Below are 19,884 nucleotides of genomic sequence, written 5' to 3' on the forward strand. Positions count from 1 at the left end.
ATTCAGTGGAATGTAAATAATCTATTCCGTGAGTTTTAACCTAATATGCAGTGTTTTAGATATTCAGTTAGATCATTTTATTTTCCCAATACATTAATCTCCGGTGTAATTATTACAAGCATACTTTATGATAACAAGCACAATATGCGCCGAAGTTTCTTCGGCGCAATCGAGTTTTCTGTGCAGCTACTGCATAGTATAATCAGTGCCACCGAAAACAGATCTATCTTTCGGTGGTCTCGGTATGATGCTGTATGAACCGCGTCCGTGAAACTTTAACCACGGCCCGGTGGTGGCCTATCCTATATCGTTGCCAGAAGCACGATTATGGCTAAGTTTAACTTTAAATAAAATAGAAACTACTGAGGCTAGAGGGCTGCAATGTGGTATTTTTAATGATTGGAGGGTGGATGATCAACATACCAATTTGCAGCCCACAAGCCTCAATAGTTTATAAGATCTGAGGGCGGACAGAAAAAAGTGCGGATCGAATAAAGAGCGGACGGACAGACAGAGCCGGCACAATAGTTTTCTTTTGCAGAAAACTTAAAACAAACCTATTAGAAAGTTTTACCATAAAGAGCATCAATCAGTCCATTCAGCTTTCTCCTTCCTTCAACTTCTTCAGTTCCGTATTTTCTCACAGGGAACACTTGCAATTACCAAGGGTGTTACACCCCATAAGTCTAGGTGACCACTCCGAAGGTTACCGGATATACACACACAGGGTGTCAACGCGATCGGCCTCGCCAATAAAGATAAAATACTCCCGAAACCTAACGCTATTCACCAGGATTCGTTCTGCGCATTTACCTGTATCCGAGTGAATCGGAGAAACTTGGCAGGTTTTAATTTTAGCGAACGGTTCCCCCAACGACGCGATGGTCTGTTATGAGTTGGGGAGGGTGACGGAGACCGCTTTACGGTTTCGTCTGTAATTGGATCCAGTGTATTTGTGTGTTACGGTCTTCATATAAGATGGATTCTTCTTATGATACTGGTGCCTAGATGAGCCTTTCCGGTGTGGTAGATTTTTATTACTTTGTCTTTCGTTTATGTCATCGTCATTCCATTTGGTTCAGCAACTAACCTTCTCTGTCTATTTGAGAATGTAATAGAGAAATATTTTCTGTGCGTGTTTCTGTAAGGCTCGTCTGTATGAAATATTTTGTGCGTGTTTCTATAAATGCTCGTCTATATGGATATTTTAAACAAAAAAGCAACGCCAGTAAAGCTATGTGATTTAATATATGAATTCCCGAAAGAAATATCGACTCTGACAATCGATTTAAATCGAAAGTACAAGACTGTAATGAATCTCGTTATATATCAACTTAGGCTTAACGACTGCGCTCTCGAATCGTCGTTTTCCCAATAGACCTTGGCAATTTCAGCTATGTGAGAGTGACAGGCCGCAATAGACAGTTAGAGAGGTCGTGTTGTGGTTGGTAAGAGCTGTTTAATAGGCTTTCTCGCCTCTCCATCGTTTTAACCCTTCAGTTTCCCTTGGCGGGTTCAAATCCCAAACGGGCTTTTGGGAAGGGCCTCCATAACACCTGAGGTTACTTACTGTCTGTTAGTTTCGCCTTTGATTCGTAGGTCTGCATTTTCATGAATAGCAAGTACAGGAGATTTGGTCACGTATATGGAAAATTAGTTATAATTATGTTTTTTGTGGGTATTCCTTATTACCGGTTGTTCAGGCGTGGGTGTTTTTTTTATGTTTTTCTTTTTACTATATATTGTTTTACATTCCTTGTAAAATATTTTCTCATTGATACTGCCCATAGTCACTGTTACAAGGTAGCTTATAAGTGCTTTGTATTCACCGACTGGTTACCTGTTCTTTATTAACTGCTGAAATTCATCATATCAGACCTTGTCGTCTTATTAACCTTCTGTATTCACTCCGGGAGGCGATAATACTTATGCCCTCTGCAAACTCCTTCTGCTGAATAGTTTAGGCAACCGACGTCCCTCCCTTTAGTTATGTGCAGAGAGTAATTCATGAGCTTACCTGTGACATCTCAGGTACCACGTGACCAAGAAAACCTGTACTCGTAAACTGTCTGGCTACGTTTTTCATCATCTTGGGTTCCTCTAAGAAGGTACGCTAAAGCTCACATTCATTTCTCTTACTTTTCAAGTGTTCTGTAAAATAAAACTGTTGTGCCGGCTTTGTCTGTCTGTCCGCACTTTATTCTGTCCGCACTTTTTTTCTGTCTGCACTTTTTCCTGTCTGCACTTTTTCTGCCCGCCCTCAGATCTTAAAAGCTACTGAGGCTGGAGGGCTGCAAACTGGTATGTTGATCATCCACCCTCCAATCATCAAACATACCAAATTGCACCCCTCTAGCCTCAGTAGTTTTTATTTTATTTAAGGTTAAAGTTAGCCATAATCGTGATTCTGGCAACGATATATGCTAGGCCACCACCGGGCCGTGGTCAAGGTTTCATGGGCCGCGGCTCATACAGCATTATACCGAGATCACCGAAAGATAGATTTTTTTCGGTGGCCTTGATTATACACTGTAGCGGCTGTACAGAAAATTTGATTCTTTACTCTTTTGTGTGTGTGTGTGTGTGTGTGTGTGTGTGTGTGTTTACCATTTATTCACTTTCGATGCTGATTACCAATTTTAATGGTATTAAACTCTGAAATTCATCTCACAGCTGCCTGATTGATTGGGTGATTTATATAAATGGCTTTTTGTTCCGTAGCACGTCAAGAGCACTAGTAATTTTCGGCTTGTTCGAAAGCACATTATATTTAAATTATAGCATTTTTTTTTTTTAGTCTTATGTTGTTTATTGGGCTAAAAAGGGATTTCACTGTTATGCAAACGGATTATAAAGCGTTTCAATCATCGTCAACTTTGAATTCCGCCATTTAATTTAAAGATTCAGTTAGGTCAGCATAATTACCATGAGCAATGATTACGTTTTATATTTTATGAAAGGATGCCTCATATATGTCGCCAACTATGAACCATTGAAAACTGGTAGAAAATGATAGAAAATTGCCACTGTAATTCATCAGTGCGGAAAGAATGGAGCTTTTAAACTGCTGCAAGACTGTAGCTTAACCTTTGAACATCAAATGTCAAACGTGATAAGCAATAATTAAAGCATTACCATTATATTTGTAACTACGAAAATTGACCACTAACTCGTATGGAACATTTACACTGCCTGGACCTTTGACCCATAAAGGTCAAACTTGGTGTGACTAAATGTAATGGAATATAGGTTTCAAGTTATCTTCGTAAAAGTGATATCACAAATTTATCGCTGGCTATGAACGCTTCAACCAATAAAGTCTGTGACCTTCACCTTTGGCATTTAGCCTATAAACAATTTCTCTCAGTTATCATTTAGGTCTTAAACAATTATCACTCGGGGAAGCTCATCAAATGAATTTCTCGCAAACGTTAATTAAAATCCGTTTGTCTGCTTTCATGTAATCTTCATGATAAACTGGCCATCACATTAATGTAACGGAGGTAGATTTCATGTCGTCCACAATAAATAAAAGATGTAAATTAAGTGGAAATAGAAATATTAAATATTTTTACCTTCGTTGTGGGTGATTACGTCACTGACATTTTCTATTTTCACTGTAGAAGCTGGTAATGTTAATGTTTGCAATGCTCCATTATAATTTACCTAACTGAGTTGATAATGTTAGCATTTGCAGTGATTCATGATATATATTTTACCTTACCAAGATGATGATATCAACGTTGGCAGTGATTCATAATATATAAGCTCCCTGACTAAGTTGATAATATTAACTTTGCAGAGATTCCTTATAATGTACCTTACTAAGTTATATCTCTCCAATTTTATTGTTGGAGGTTGTGTGGGCGACCTTTCCCTTCCCAGTGAGGGATGTTACCGTGGTAACCTATTTTTCTGGGTCACGGCTCTGCCATAAAATGGAAAACTCCAGTATCTGCAATATTTTCGAAATTGAGATATGTCACCTATTGGGCTTGCGAAACACTAATACACAAGTTACTGCAGTTTCAGAATGATTCTTCAATGTTTTATTCAGGGGGGTCCCATTTGCAGTATCTGCAAAATCAGTAGTAAGGCAAGGGAAAACTGCATTATCTGCCATTTTTCTCAGTTTTGTGTTTTTGCAGATACTACAGTCTTCCATTTTAGGGCAGAGCTGACCTCACCTTGATGAGAATAATTTCATATGAAAACAAACAAAGAATTATATCAGTGATGGCATTAATGGCTATCTGTTTCTTCATCTTCAGCTACCAGGTGGGAAGCCATCAATCGCGCTATCAAGACTCTATTAAGGCAAGAGGCCAGCCAGGTCCACCTTTATTGTTTAAGTGTCGACCTTTTTTTTTTAATGTTTATATTATGGCTGACCTTGAATTTATTGACTCGATAGATGTTGTTCAGTGGAAGTGTGAACCTTATCTGATTTCCCAATGACGCCTTTTTGTGTGTGCGTGTGTTGATTGATATTGGGGGTTATAGGAGAGATGAGGTGTAGGTGGGGTTGGGAGTTGTATGTCAGCTACGAAATAAAATTTAACCGAAAGTGAAGGTTCCTTTTCCTGCCGGTGGGTGTTTTCGGTAGCTTTGAGATTTACCGAACTTTATGACCCGTATATTTTTTCGGGGACTCTCGCTAATGATTATATGGCACTAAAGTTAGGGCGTCTGAGGATTTTGTTTTCGTGAATGTTTGAATGTTTTGCGAGAGGGAACATTACGGTTGGGATGAGCCTGATGTCATAATTTTACTGAAGAGAATGGCGGCCTCACGCCCCCTCCACACACACACAAATATATATATATATATATATATATATATATATATATATATATATATATATATATATATATATATATATATATATATATATATATATATATATATATATATATACACACACATAGACAAAACAGACAGACAGACGGACTATTATCCGTTAAAGATGAAAAAAACAGAAAGCACAAAATCCAATGACAGAGGGATGATCACCTAGAGGGAGAAAGGATAAACAAAAAAAAAAAAGTGGGATGCAATTACAGCCCGTATATATAAAACGATCCCCCGGACGTGCTATACAACTGTTAATGGGAAAGGAGAGAGAGAGAGAGAGAGAGAGAGAGAGAGAGAGAGGTTTTATTTCAGGGTCGTAAAGTATGATAATTTAATGCTGCGTTGGGGCCTCCCTTAGCTCTCCCCACGAATCACTTTCTTTTACAGGGGGGCGGGGGGAAGATATAAATCCCGATGACGCCGTTTCCCCTATATCCAATTTGTATAAAGGAGAAATAGCAAGAATACGTACTCTTTATATTCCGAGGGTTTTTCTTCTTTTGTGTGATACCAGTGGTTTTTTTTTTTTCTGTCAAATTCGAACACCTCTCCCATTCTTGTTCCTCTTAATCGTTCCGGCAGCGTTTTATTACCGTCACTTGATTGCACCCATTCGGGCACTGAGAAAGGAATGACGAGAGAAAAGGAATGATGAGGATGGAAGGATATTTGAGGCTATTATTATTGTACCTGACACAGGTGATATTTTTTAGAGGGTGCTCACTTACATGTTTCAAAAATGAATTCATATATGAAAGCAAATTGTGAGGGTGTAAAGCTGACTTATGACAAAAAGGCTAGTTGTTTTATATCATAATATTTACTCTCTTGTGTTAGTTATGAATTGTGAAAGTGTAAAATTTGCTCATTTTGAATAATGCAAGTAAATATAGGTATATAAATGGGTTGTGTATCAGGCTGAATATGTAATATTTTTGCAGTCGCTAAATGTGTATGGTAGTAATTTGCGAGTTCATAAGCAGTATATATCGAGCAGTGACAGACACACGCCGTCGATTATTTTAAAGGAATGTTGAAAGTACTATAAAATAATGATAATAGTAACAATTGCTTTAATTTGTGACGTTGTATTTGAAATTAGGATGGAGAAAATAATCCTATTTTCAGTTGGATTTTCATTGATAGAAATCCTATGTAAAACAAACTGAGTGACGAGGGGGCTCTCTCATCCGTCATTCTCTCTCTCTCTCTCTCTCTCTCTGATCGGAGATTGCTCTCGGTTGCATGAAAAGGATTCTCCCATCGTGTGTTTGTTTAGCTGTAGGTGTTTGCGTATGGGGTTATTCAGTCTCTCTCTCTCTCTCTCTCTCTCTCTCTCTCTCTCTCTCTCTCTCTCTCTCTCTCTCTCTCATACACGCAAGCGAGTACTTTTACATAATCTTTGTATATTTTCTTTTCAGCATTAAGTCGTATCCCCTAACAGAATAAAAAAAATCAATGCAACGGTCATTGCTAAGACACACACACAAACACATATATACAATATATATATATATATATATATATATATATATATATACATATATATATATACATATATATATATGTGTGTGTGTATAAACGGATAGTGATATACGCTTCAGTTTATGTTGGTAAAATGTGCAAGAACCAAAAAAATAAGACCAAACAAACTACAAATCAAAGTCGAAGGTAATTTTTAAAAATATGATAGCCTAACTGTACAGTAAAAAAAAAAAAAAATTGACATCTAGGCTCGCAATTTCATTATCAAAGGTGACATATTCAAGGACATTGGTCCGATAACAATTCAGATTCCATGTCGACAAAATTTAGATTAAAGTTTTACATGAATATGATCCTTAGGCGAAATCCTAAGTTATTTCCTAAGACGATTGTTTAGGCTATTTAAAAACAAAACGGTCAGGTGTGGTATCTTTGTTCGCCAAGAGTACTACATTCACTGATCAGGTATCACCATCCCTTGCAAGGCTGTTAATGATGCTTTGATCTGTTGTTTGACATTCTCAGATATCTCTTCAGTTGAAATTTCAGTTTCAGTCACAACGGTCCTGTAGTCTTGTCAGTTTAAATTACAAAGGCCTTCCAGTCTTGTCAGTTGGAATTACAAAGGTACCGTACTCTTGTCAGTTTAAATACACTGCAAATGTCATGCAGTCTTGTCGGTTTAAATACACTGCAAGTGTCATGCAGTCTTGTCAGTTTAAATACACTGCAAATGTCATGCAGTCTTGTCGGTTTAGATAAACTGCAAAGATCCTGCAGTCTTGTCAGTTTAGATAAACTGTAAATGCCATGCAGTCTTGTCAGTTTAGATAAACTGCAAAGATCCTGCAGTCTTGTCAGTTTAGGTAAACTGCAAATGTCATGCAGTCTTGTCAGTTTAGATAAACTGCAAATGTCCTGCAGTCTTGTCAGTTTAGATAAACTGCAAATGTCATGCAGTCTTGGCAGTTTAGATAAACTGCAAAGATCCTGCAGTCTTGTCAGTTTAGATAAACTGCAAATGTCATGCAGTCTTGGCAGTTTAGATAAACTGCAAATGTCATGCAGTCTTGTCAGTTTAGATAAACTGCAAATGTCATGCAGTCTTGGCAGTTTAGATAAACTGCAAATGTCATGCAGTCTTGTCAGTTTAGATAAACTGCAAATGTCATGCAATCTTGGCAGTTTAGATAAACTGCAAAGATCCTGCAGTCTTGTCAGTTTAGATAAACTGCAAATGTCATGCAGTCTTGTCAGTTTAGAAAAACTGCAAAGTCTCTTCATGTCTCTCCAAAGCATTATGAATGACGTAACATTCTATTTAACAGACAAGCAAACTCCGCGAACAAACTTCTCCAGCTGTAGAGCAACACGAGCAATCTTAAGATATTCAGACAGGATGGTATCAGGATGGTGCCATAAAACACGTAGGGTGGCATGTTACTGCTATTCTCTGGCACGTAAGCGATGAGAACAGGAAGTTCATTCGCTCTGTTGAACAATTTATACACAAGAGTGTTAGTTACGGCAAGGAAAATGGCATAATTGTCTAGATAGCCACACTTCTGTTCCAAACACCAAGAATAGATCTCAAAGAATGTCGTAACTCCTTATCGTCAATGAGGTGAGTACGTGAATAAAACGTCTTATTCTGGCTCTCATCAAAGCTCATTAACTATGTTATACTGTACTGTAAAGCTTGAATAGTGTTTGGTATAAGTTCAAATTCGCCCTGAAAAGAGTTGGACCGATACTCATAATGTCATCACTGGTTTATAGGTAGTTTATTTCTGACTAAAATAATGACTGTACGATCAAGTATTTTGTCATAATTTAATTTGTGGTTTATATAAAAATTTATATATATATATATATATATATATATATATATATATATATATATATATATATATATATATATATATATATATATATATATATATATATATATATATATATATATGAATTCACAGTGAAATGGGCAACAATACTCTCCCCACCAACGAAAGAACCAGCTTTCAATTTAACATCTCGCTAGAATCAGCTGCGTCACTGTTGCCCTTCAGCGTTGAAAATGTACTTGATTGTTAATAGATTGTTGTGGGGCTACAGTTAAGGTGAAAAATGGTAACCTGTCCAAGAAGACTTAACTGAAAAGGTTACAGAGCACCTAACTGTACCCCAATGAAGCAAATGCAATCACATTCATTGTCACAGTGTGCTGTTATATTTGTCCCATGCTTTCACCTCCTGGTGTGATATGATATATTGCCCAGACGCCTGAACGCCGTACCAGTAATTTGGGTAATGCACACACAACTGGGGTTGCCTGGTTAATGACTAGTTGCCGTGTGCAATTAGGTGACATTTCATTTGAGAAGTAATGACTTAGGGGGTGCGGAATTCTCAAACTGCTTTTGTAGTCTTGCCCCTCGCCCTGTTTTCCAGCGTCGTTGGTGTAATATCGTAATAGGACATGTCTCTCCCTCCCGTTTCATTGGAAGTGATCGTTTGGATTCCTGTTATTAAATATTTCGGTTGGCGCTTTTTCATTTTTCTTTATATGATCTAGTTTTTTGTTTCTTGCATTGCTGATTCATCTATGCGTATTTTTTGCATATTTTGTATCGACGTTTTTCAACGAATTGATGTTGTTCGGTATTTAATGATTCTTATTTGCGGCGATATTGCAGCTGGCAAGCGAGAGAGAGAGAAAGAGAGAGAGGGAGAATATTTTGCAGCAAAGAAGCAAGAGAGAGAGAGAGAGAGAGAGAGAGAGAGAGAATGAATGAATATATTTTAGCAAGGAAGCAAGAGAGAGAGAGAGAGAGAGAGAGAGAGAGAGAGAGAGAGAGAGAGAGAGAGAGAATTTTGCACCAAGGAAGCAAGAGAGAGAAAGAGAATATATTGCAGCAAGGAAGCAAGAGAGAGAGAGACAGAGAGAGAGAATATATTTTAGCAAGGATGCAAGAGAGAGAGAGAATATTTTGCACCAAGGAAGCAAGAGAGAGAGAAAGAGAGAGAGAATATATTGCAGCAAGAGAGAGACAGACAGACAGAAAAGAGAGAGAGAGAGAGAGAGAGAGAGAGAGAGAGAGAGAGAGAGAGAGAGAGAGAGAGAGAGAGAGAGCTTCATATGGTAAGTGGAAAAGAATGAAAAACGTGACAGTCTTAGCGACTTCTCTTTTGAGGGAGATTATAATCCTCTGTCTGTACATTGAAATTAAATGCAGTAGGTATGTCTGTCATGAGTTGTAAAATGCAGAAAAGCATTAATGGACGCAAGTATTAACAGCAATTTTTGTTGTGGGGGCGGGGCGATTGTTCAGTCTCACTAATAACTAATAACAATTTGTTACTTGATATTTAATCATTCTCTGTTCAGTTAAGGAGTAAATAAAGTGGGAAATGCATTTCTGTATTTTCATAACACTTTAATTAGAGAGTCTCTTGGTGTTTTTTTTTTTTTTTGTCAGGCTAGGATAATGTGAAGCTGTTTTGAAATAAGGACTCTTGGTCGTATAATGCAAGATCAGAAATTGAATCTCTGAAGTTCAGAATACTCAATGCAATTTCATCTTGATATTCCAATCAGATTGAAGTCTCTCTCTCTCTCTCTCTCTCTCTCTCTCTCTCTCTCTCTCTCTCTCTCCTCTCTCTCCATATAAAGCAATTAACGCCGGTGGCGGAAACGAATGTCTTAGAGGGAGATTCAGAAATAAAAGCGGACAGATATTTCCCATACAGTATAAAGGAAAGGAAATCTATTGTTGTGAGTGTCTATACAGTCGATAGAAGTAATTTGTAAGAGAGGAAGACGGATACAAGCTCTCTAGCGAGAGAGAGAGAGAGAGAGAGAGAGAGAGAGAGAGAGAGAACAAAGCAAGGAAAAAATATTGGACAAATGGATCGTCTTGGTACCTTCGGTGTTGTTTCACTTCAAAGGTGTAAAAGAAACTAAAGGAATGTTGTTGTTCAGATTCCTTTAACCATTTTATTTTACATTTACCGGTAATTTAGTCGTGATGTTTCATCGGTTATTTGAATAGGATCATGAGCATTGCAGACATTTATATGTAAATTGTCCGTCAGGAATGTTTTCCTTTACTTGTAATGAGGTTAAAACAGAGGAAAATTACTTCTTCATCTGATAGTTTTGATGCAATATTGTTTTACTATTGCAGGAGTTTTCACCTTTTAATTTTGAAATATATATATATATATAGATATATATATATATATATATATATATATATATATATATATATATATATATATATATACATACTCGTATATATATGTATATATATACTGTGTATATATGTATATATATGTGTATATATATATATGTATATATATATATCCATATATACAGATTTACTTGAATTCGATGGCCTTTTGGTTGTTGATCAGCCTCTTATTAGTTTGACACTATACCCTCCAGGAAATTGGCCATATGTAAAACAAAACAGTAGATTGAATAATTGCCAGGATGATAGACAGTGTGTTGTTTGAAACTTTTCGAATTAAAAATGTTCCAGCTTAACTCTCTCTCTCTCTCTCTCTCTCTCTCTCTCTCTCTCTCTCTCTCTCTGTAAGCCGCGTGTCGCAATGGTTTCAGTGTCCATAACATTTACTGAAAATCTGCTTCCGGTTGGGCATGCATATTCAAATATGCGGCCACCAACTATTGTGTGAAATATTACTCTAAGTATCTTTGAGGGCTCAAACCTGGAGCATAAATAGACAAGGCTATTGCGCGTGCAGAGTCTGCTTGCTCTGAATACAGTCGAAATATGTTCATGTATTTGTATAATTTTTTTTTCGTTGTTATTTGCTGTGAAGAATTAAATGCATTTATTTGTCCCAATTTTACTCGCTATAGAGACATTTTTTCTTTTTTTTTTTTCTTTGCTACCGAAAAATGAGTTCAGTAAGCATAGTCACTCTTTGTGGTATTTGTAAAAAAGGACTAATGGTATGGAAACGGTTACAATTCATCAATAAGACGTGCAAGTTTATTGAGAGAAATCTATGATTTCAACATTTTACGTACGTATAGAATTCAAATAGCAGGTTCATGTAACAACCCTTTCAGAGTAAAAAAAGAAAAAATGCAAAAAGATGAAGTACTGTTTCGAAAACATAATTATTATGAGTCATGAAAAAAAAATTTTAAAGTGTGGCACCTCTAAAGAAGGTTACGTAATTGACATAAAAACCACAGTTTTATTGCTAAAAGCATATGACGTATCACGCGCCTACAGTATATAGTACCTCTGATACTTAGTATAAAGTGCCAACCATTTTTGAACTATTTCGGTATTTTCTACAGAGGACTAAAAACGTAAGCTGTGCCATGGATATTTTCATTGTTTTTTTTTCTGCTTTAATAGTCATTAAGTCCCGTACGTTGTCCCATAAAAATTGTCATTATTTTTTTTTTTTTTAGATTAATAGTCTTTTAAATTCTGTACATTACCCTCAAATGATTTTCGATAACCAAAAATGTTAACATTAGTCCCTAGTTTTTTCCCGTTCCTAATCATATATAATCCGTGGGGGGGTTAGTGCCGTCAGTGCCACCTCATGCGGTGCACTGTAGGCATTACTTAGGCTCTTTGCAGCGTTCCGTCGGCCCCTAGCTGAAACCCCTTTCATTCCTTTTACTATACCTCCGTTCATATACTTTCTTCCAGCTTACTTTCCATCCTCTCCTAACAATTGTTTCACAGTGCAACTGCTTTGAGGTTTTCCTCCGGTTACACCTTTCAAACCTTTCTACTGTCAATTTCCCTTTCAGGCGCTGAATGACCTCATAAGTCCCAGTGCTTGGCCTTTGGCCTAAATTCTATATTCCACTCCATTCCTTTTCCTGTTGATATATCACGCTAACGCCATTTCTTGGTAGCAGTTCACCTGAAGAAATCCCACCCCATGAACAGATTCTAGGGCTTGTCTTCGTCGCCCACAATGAGAAGTAAAGTTCATTCAAATGGAAACACATTTAGGTCCCATTTCGGGCGCTGTCAACATTTTAACTGGCCGTTTTCGCTGTTTAACAGCACCAGCAAGAGTTTATTAGGCTGCGAAAACCAGTGTTCCTCTGGACTGTAACCAGAGTATACTAAAATGAACTTAAATGGAACTTCTTGGTGACGTGTGGCACCAGAAGAGTTGTTTCGCTGTCTGTTTTAAGAAAGGCAAATAAGTTTCTCTTGTTCCGATTTTAGACCTGGTTCTTACATAGGTTTTATTTATTTGTTTTTATTTTTTTAACCTTACTGGTTTTTTTCAGATAAGGTTAACAATTTTTTCCAAATAAGGTTAATAATTTTTTCCAAATAAGATTAATATTTTTTTCCAGAAAAGGTTAATAATTTGTTCCCAGTTAATGTTAATAATTTTTCCAGATACGGTTAATTATTTTTTTAAATAAGGTTAATTTCTTTTTCAGATAAGGTTAATTATTTTTTCCAGATAAGGTTAATAATTTTGTTCAGATAAGGTTAGTAATTATTTTCAGATAAGGTTGATAATTTTTTCAAAATGAGATTAATATTTTTTCCAAATAAGGTTAATAATTTGTTCCCAGATAAGTTTAATCATTTTTCTCCAGGTAAGGTTAATCTTTTTTTTTTTGATATGGTTAATTTCTTTTTCAGGTTAGGTTAATATTTTTTTTCCAGATAAGGTTAATCATTTTTTTCAAAATAAGGTTAATTGCTTTTTCAAGTAAGGTTAATAATTTTTCCCCAGATAAGGTTAATCATTTTTTAAAATAGGTTAATTTCTTTTTCAGATAAGGTTAATCGTTTTTTTTTTCAAAATAATGCTAATTTCTTTTTCAGGTAAGATTAATCATTTCTCCCCAGATATGGTTAATATTTTTTTTCTTAGATAAGGTTAATAACTCAGAGAACTTTCAAGTGGATTATTTTGAGTGATAAATTAATATTGCGTTGCATATAAAAAAAATGTCACAATCGTACTTGAACGAAATATATGATCTGAAATCATTATGAATACTTCCATTATAACTATATTCATATAAATAATGTATAATGTTCGCGAAAATGAAGGAATACTTCAACTACATTATTATGAACAGTTAAACACCCTCCTATTATTCCTGTGGTTTTCCCCGAGAACGAACCACAGAACTAAGTTATAAATGAATCTTTGGCTTTATATTAATATTAATCGAGAAAGTTGGGCTTAAATTCGGATCGGATTTGTGGTCTGGGAGTTGTAAACTAAATTGTTAATTAAATAAGTTTACTGTTACTTTTGTACCAGAACTTGCCTGGTATTTTAGGTGGCAACCGCGTATTATTTCTATATACATCACAGTAAACATCTTTTGGTGACTTCGTGATATAGAAAACGGAACTTTTTATGATGTCATGAACTAAACATTCATCTACTGGTATAGCTGATGTTAATAAAAGTGTTTTTGTAACCAGTACCAAACTAAAACTTTCAGTATTGGGGGTAAATTCATAATGACATGAGTGGAAATATGTATTAAAATATATATACATATTTACACACACACATATATATATATATATATATATATATATATATATATATATATATATATACATATATATACATATATATATATATATATATATATATGTGTATATATATATGTGTATATATAAAATATTTATATATATTTATTTTATATATATGCACATATGTATATATATTATATATATACATATATAATATATTCAACGATAGCTTTCATGAACTTAGTTGAATCGAGCAGGTTTTCGAAAACTCTCGTTATGTATATATTTTCAAATATATACTAAACTCACATCAGTGTGGAATTTTTCACCATTTTAGTGACCCATGTGATTATGAGGTTTAGATACTTTCAATATTATTAACTGCTTCTAATATTGCTTAATAAAACTGACACTGTAGAGTGTCCTTTAGTGACAGTCACATCGCTTTGTTGTGGCAATGCCCTTTGATGCTTTGAAGCCAATTGACAGTTTATCTCTTTGTTTCTGATACTTTGAGTCAACTGGAACTCTGCAATGAAAGCCTGATAAAAAATAAATGGAAAATAGGGCAAAGCCTGATAACAAATAAATGGAAAATAGGGTCTAACGTCGATAACAGCGGTGAATGGAAAGTTACTTGAATCAGGGAAACAAGTGGAGAGAGAGAGAGAGAGAGAGAGAGAGAGAGAGAGAGAGAGAGAGAGAGAGAGAGAGAGAGAGAGAGAAATGCCAATTACGTAACTAGGCGGGAAGAAACATGCGTTTGAGAACGATTTGTTTGAAATAATAACACGATTTATCGGAAAAGACAAATGAGTTACAACAGGCATTATTTATGTAGGCAATATTTAGACGGTGGTATGGAAGTGTTTCAAGGCTCTGTAAACAATTACCGGTTATTGTATCTTTCACGATAATTCTTTCAGTACAGTATTAGGGCAAAGATCTTATCTTTCTCACACAATATCGAAGATGAAGTTAAAATTAATCATTTCTCGGAACTGATACACTATTACAAACATACACGCACGTTCTCTCTCTCTCTCTCTCTCTCTCTCTCTCTCTCTCTCTCTCTCTCTCTCTCCCCACCTTATGCCATAAATGTAAGGAAAAACAACCAGGGGCACGTCTATCTACCTATTTCCCTCTCGGAAACACGCACCCTGAAATTGAGCTAAGCCGTTTTAAATGAACAGAATTCTTCAAAGGAGTACCAGCAATCATTGCACCTAAAGGAGCAAATGCCCCCTTTTAAAAGTGTAGTTGATAACATAATTTGAGAAAGATTATACTCGCCAGTTTTTTTCCGGAAAAAATTAAATTGGGAGATATTACTTGAGTAATCGTGCCCTAGCTGAGGAAGATGGTACCCATCCTGTAGTTACGTAAAAAAAGGAACCCGTTTCCGAAAAGAGTCATTGTGTTAAAATTTTCTGGTGAGGGGAGAGAGAGAGGTTTTTGGAAATGCATTGCATTAGGGAATGAAATTGCGATACAGAGTAATTGAATGTTTCTTGGAGAGAGAGAGAGAGAGAGAGAGAGAGAGAGAGAGAGAGAGAGAGAGAGAGAGTAATCATTTGGTAGCTTAACCAGACCTCTAAATTAAAATTCTTAACTCTTAAAGGACTAACCCAATGAAATGAAGCATGAGAGAGAGAGAGAGAGAGAGAGAGAGAGAGAGAGAGAGAGAGAGAGAGAGAGTAATCATTTGGTAGCTTAACCAGACCTCTAAATTAAAATTCTTAACTCTTAAAGGACTAGCCCAAATGAAGCATGAGAGAGAGAGAGAGAGAGAGAGAGTAATCATTTGGTAGCTTAGCCAGACCTCTAAATCAGAATTCTTAACTCCCCATAAGGGACTATCACAAATGAAGCGTGAGAGAGACAGAGATAGAGAGAGAGAGAGAGAGAGAGAGAGAGAGAGAGAGAGAGACGCGAGGCTCGAGAGAGTAAGTGTCAGGCAAGGTCATACAAGTGAAGAAAATTACTGATGTAGGTGTCTTTGAATGCATCTGATGATTCTTGTTGCAATAATTCATCTGAATTTTTTCTTGTGTTTTGCCAAAAAGGTCTTTGAGGTCTTGCTGCTGTTTTATACTCGTTCCTGTCTTTTCTTATTTTTCATCTAGTTATGGTAATGGTTCGAGGCAATATATAATTTTTATATGCTTAAGTTACCATTGTTCAATTTCATATATATATATATATATATATATATATATATATATATATATATATATATATATATGTGTGTGTGTGTGTATGTGTGTATGTATGTATATATTTATTTATGTATATATATGTATATATTTATATGTATATATTTTTACATGTATGTATGTATTTGTGTATGAAAAGTAGGTTAGCAAGCTGATGTATAACTGCACAAGTGTCAAGTGTATATAATAGTGCAGGTTGTTTTGTCTTTCAATAATAAGTAATTTAAAAAAGACTGTAAGGACATTTGACAGAGAGAAAACCAGAAGAAGCAAATATAACGGAAGAATTAAGAAAAAAATAATAGAATGCAAGTACGTAAGCAAATATAATGACACTCCCTTATAAAGAGGGACAGCTGAAGAGTATAAAGAAAATAGATGGATAAAATCCTCTTCTTTCCAGTCGCCCCTCCTCCCATTCCTTCCAACTTTCCTCCCTTCTAACTTCCCTCCCTCCACCCTATCCCCAAACATAAACGAAAATAAAAAAAGATGAAGAAAAATCTTTCTTTAATAATAATGCCAAGGCGAGTGTGCTTTCTCTTTCTAGGAGTTGAACAATAGGGGCGAATTAGCAAGCGTGACAGCTCAGGTTCCTCGGTCGAAATGGACGTGTGGTGTTGTGAGGAAAGGATAATGGTGTTGATAAGGGTGTTGGTTGGTATTGTGCAGTCAAGGGACTCAGTGAAGTCTGCTTACTGACAAGTGGTTCGGGTGCCACGGTCTTCAGCAGGCTTTTCTTTCACATTTGAATTACAAATATATAGGTGTACATGTTAATTGAGGGATAAATGCACATACATACATACACGCATATATATATATATATATATATATATATATATATATATATATATATATATATATATATATATATATATCATATATATTATATATATATATATATATATATATTATATAATAATATATATATATATATATATATGCATTACATACGGCGATACACAGTTAAAAAAAGCAAGATGCATTTGGCGATATTTCAGACATCGAGGGCTGATTTTTCATTTCTTATTTCGAAACTTATCCACGTTACCATTAACTTATGCAAATCCCAATGGATCTGTGATCGTTAGATTTTGCTAGTGGAAATAATGGCTGATGCATGCGTCTTTGCTGTGTTAAATGTGTACATTACACACGCTCACATACACAGACTCAGACACACACAAGTGTGTGTGTACATGAATATCTAACTTTCAGTACATCAAATATTCTACTCTGTACGTCATGTAGTCTATATGTGAAGATACACAAGTCTCTCTCTCTCTCTCTCTCTCTCTCTCTCTCTCTCTCTCTCTCTCTCTCTCTCTCTGTGTAGATACGAGAAACAAAAAATGCGTCGACGTTTCTTCGGCGCAATCGAGTTTTCTGTCCGGTGGTGGCCTCAGCCACGGCCCATAAAACACTTAGCCGTGGCCCATGAAACTCAGCCACGGTCCGATGGTGGCCTATGGTGTTGGTGCCTATAGCGCTACCAGAAGTATGACTATGGCTAAATTTAACCTTAAATAAAATAAAAACTACTGAGGCTAGAGGGCTGCAATTTGATATGTTTGATGATTGGAGGGTAGATGATCAACAGACTAATTTGCAGCCCTCTAGCCTCAATAGTCTTTAAGATCTGAGGGCGGACGGACAGACGAAGCCGGCACAGTAGTTTTCTTTTACAGAAAACTAAAAAGTTAGCTTCTCTTCGAGCATAAAGCACGGTGGAGAGAGAGAGAGAGAGAGAGAGAGAGAGAGAGAGAGAGAGGGAGAGGACGTCATGACAGTGGTGACATCCCTGTGACATTGGCGCGACTCATTTCCGTGACCTCGTGACCTCGCAGGGCACGATGCGTGACATCTGCAGCATCCACTGATGACAGTGATATCTAATGGTGGGTCAGAGAGGTGAGGCTTTGGGAGGATTGTTGGCCCGCCTACACCTTAGGAGAATAATGGGTGATTTCCTAATCGGAGAGAGAGAGAGAGAGAGAGAGAGAGAGAGAGAGAGAGAGAGAGAGAGAGAGAGGAATGGTCTGAGATCGAATGATTGCTGTGAATTGCAGAAAAGGGCGCTGAGAGAGAAAGAGGTTTAAACGGTTTCAGTGTTGCAGCTTGTTGAATGGAGAGAGAGAGAGAGAGAGAGAGAGAGAGAGAGAGAGAGAGAGAGAGAGAGAGAGAGAGAGAGAGAGAGAGAGATTTAAGCTGAGAAAATTTCAACTTTTGTCGAGAGAGAGAGAGAGAGAGATTTAATTTGAGAAACTTATGTCAATTTTTGTAAAGAAAGAAAAAAAGAAAGAGAGAAGAGAGAGATTGAAGCCGAGAAAATCTCAACTGTTGCAGATAGAGAGAGAGAGAGAGAGAGAGAGATTTATGCTGAGAAAATTTCGTCAGCTTTTGGAGAGAGAGAGAGAGAGAGAGAGAGAGAGAGAGAGAGAGAGAGAGAGAGAGAGGTTCAAGTTGAGAAACTTACGTCAATTTTTGTCAAGAAAGAAAAAAGAAAGAGAGAAGAGAGAGATTGAAGCCGAGAAAATCTCAACTGTTGCAAAGAGAGAGAGTTTACGTTTTCAGAGCAAAGCTTTTGGGAAATCATGAAATACTGTATATGATTACGCGGAGGCAGCTGTTTAATATCAATTCCTTTTGAAGACCACAGGAAACCCCGAAATTAAAACTAAGGAGCTTTAAATATATTCCACCTACTAAAAATACTTTACTTCAAACTGAAATCTCTATCTGGAATTGGAACGAACTTCCAGAAAATCATGGAACGGTAGCCCCTCGATCGAAGAGTATTTCGGAGGACTGAAGAAGTCTCGAGATGTTCCAGAGAGAGAGAGAGAGAGAGAGAGAGAGAGAGAGAGAGAGAGAGAGAGAGAGAGAGAGAGAGAGAGAGCTTCCAATCTCTGTTTGGACTGGACTGGGTTTCTCGGAAATTTTCGACTCCCCAGTCAGGTAAGTGTGGCTGTTATATTATATATTATATAATTTGAGAAATTCACAACATTGTGATTAAACGTATGTAATAAAAAATCCACAATTATATAAATAAATTGTATTAATATGCAAAAGATAAAAACGGAAATTTTGTTAGCGTTAAAATCAATTTTTTAGCTTTTCTATAAAAGAAAACTATGCCTTCTTTGTCTGTCCGTCCGCACTCTATTCTGTCCGCACTTTTTCTGTCCGCCCTCAGATCTTAAAAACTACTGAGGCTAGAGGGCTGCAAATTGATATGTTGATCATCCACCCCCCAGTCATCAAACATACCAAATTGCAGCCCTCTAGCCTCAGTAGTTTTTATTTGATTTGAGGTTAAAGTTAGCCATAATCGTGCTTCTGGCACCGCCATAGTTCAGGCCACCACCGTGCCATGGTTTAAGTTTCATGGGCCGCGGCTCACACAGCATTATACCGAGAACACCGAAAGAGAGATCTATTTTCGTTGGTCTTGATTATACACTGCAGAAAACTCGATTGCGCCGAAGAAACTTTGACGCATCTTTTACTTGTTAACTGTCACAGATATACTCGTATAACGTTTCTAGTCTCTGCTTTCGTAAGACCTTAGGCACACGTTCTTGTGTGTTGTTCATTCTTTGTTATAAGACGCATAATTAGAATCATGGCTTTTATACGTTTTTGTTGAAAATTATTAAAGAAAGAAGAAATAAAACCTATATTTCGACAGCTCTGTCTTTTCGTTAGAACGTCACCTGTCAGGACGATTACTTAGAAAGTTTTTTTTTCGGTATCAGGGGATTCATAGAAGAAGAAAAAAGGAAAAGAAAAAGAA

Source organism: Macrobrachium rosenbergii, chromosome 4, assembly GCF_040412425.1.
Source record: "Macrobrachium rosenbergii isolate ZJJX-2024 chromosome 4, ASM4041242v1, whole genome shotgun sequence".
In the NCBI taxonomy this organism is placed as follows: domain Eukaryota; kingdom Metazoa; phylum Arthropoda; class Malacostraca; order Decapoda; family Palaemonidae; genus Macrobrachium; species Macrobrachium rosenbergii.